Here is a 1,906-nt window from a genome sequence, read left to right on the forward strand (position 1 = left end):
TTTCCTTTCTTTTTTTGTCTTCTTTCTATTTTTTTCTTTTTTAATTATCTTCTTGTTTTTTTGTTTAGCTCTACTGAACTTCTCATCTTTTTTTCTTCCTTTCTTATCCTTTTCACCTTTTCCTCTCTTTTGTTCTTCTTTATGTGACTTAAATCTTGTCCTGCATATCCTCAGATAAACCCGAAGTTAATTAGTAGACCTATTCCCCCATTGTGTACACACTTAACCCACAAATTTATTACTCAATTCAAAACCTCTGAGACTTAAATTCCTTAATAACAGTACCACCTCTTTATACCTATATAACATTTTAAGCATTTTTATTTAAGTATTTCACATCTCCTCTATGTCCCTCCCCTTCTCTCAATATATTCACGTTCCTCTCTAAATAGATTGATTTCGGTCCCCATAATATTATTAATTTTTACTTTTCTATTTTTTCTAATCTCTTTTCTTGTCCCTTTCCCTTTCTTCTTTTTTTCTCTCTTTCTACATCCATCCTACCCAACCTATTTCCTGCATTGAGATTAGGACATAGTTAACTCTCCCTGTGCCTCCCACACCAATCTATTCCTATTTTTTACCCACAACTCTCCCTAACCCTAATAATTTCTGGTTTTCCAAATTCTTCTCTTTGGTTCGAAGCCCATTAACATATAGTTGTGTGACGTTGAATAGATGTATCTGGTGAACTAGATTGTATCTGTAGACTATTGACTGTACAAATTCAGACTTTGGTTGATGGTTGCCTTAAGATAATGGTCTAGCACAAAACTGGTGCTATTTTCATCTCAAATGGGCAGAGTAAGCTGGAAAAACACAAGAAAAATGGCAAATCCGGGTATCTCAATTCCCAATCTTGATAATCAGGGGACAGAACAGATAATGAATAATCCACAGGAGAATTCCCAAATAGCTCTAGAAACACTGCTGGCAAGCATGATAAATGAAAAGATTTAAAGCATACAAAGGGCTCTGTATGAGCATGATAGGGAGAGAGAGGGGACAATCCAAAAGTTTATACAGAAATATCATAAGCGTGAGGAAGCTACTCAAAAACTGATACAGGATTTGCGTGAGCAGCTTGAGAATACTCAAAGAGAAAGGCAGGAATGGCATGAGCAGGCTGAGAACACTCACAGAGAACTACAGGAATCCCACGAACGGGAGGAAGCTAATCAAAGAGTAATACAGGAATTGAGAGAGAAGGAAGAGAATGCACAAAGATCCCAAAAGGCATTCATGGAATCCATTAACAAAGAACTGGAGGAAGTCAAGGAGACCACAAAGGGAATGCTGAATGGAACCCAACAGAAGGAATGGGAGTCCAAAGAAACCATAACCAATCAACTAAGTGATTTGAAAATAAACACTGAACACCAAATTAAGGAGTAAAGAAATTGATACAAGATCTAAAACAGAGCTTCAACAAAGAATTTGAAGCCATCAAAGCTGACCAATTAGAAAGAAAGAGATAAAAAACCAAGTAGAGAGTCTTGACAGCAGGTTAGACCATGCAGAAGATCGAATCAAGGGGATTGATGACAGCCTACATATTATAGAGAAAGAACATGCAACCATTCAAGACAAGTCCAAGAAATATGGTAGATCTATTCAACACTTGGAAGACACCATCAGAAGGCCTAATCTAAGGAAAATGGGTGTAGAGGAGCACCTAGAAATAGAAGTTAATGGTCTAGGAAATTTGTTTAACAGGATCCTAGTAGAGAACTTCCCAAACACACAAAAAGATAGGCCTATTCAGATACAAGAAGCTTTTAGAACCACAAATAGACCAGACCAGAATAAGACATCCCACCTTCACATTATAATCCACATAGGATCAACTCAGACCAAGGAAAAGATCCTTAAAGCTATCAAGGAGAAAAGGTTAATCACCTATAAA

The sequence above is a fragment of the Dipodomys ordii genome, unplaced genomic scaffold (genome assembly GCF_000151885.1).
Source record: "Dipodomys ordii isolate 6190 unplaced genomic scaffold, Dord_2.0 Scaffold178, whole genome shotgun sequence".
Taxonomy (NCBI): Eukaryota; Metazoa; Chordata; class Mammalia; order Rodentia; family Heteromyidae; genus Dipodomys; species Dipodomys ordii.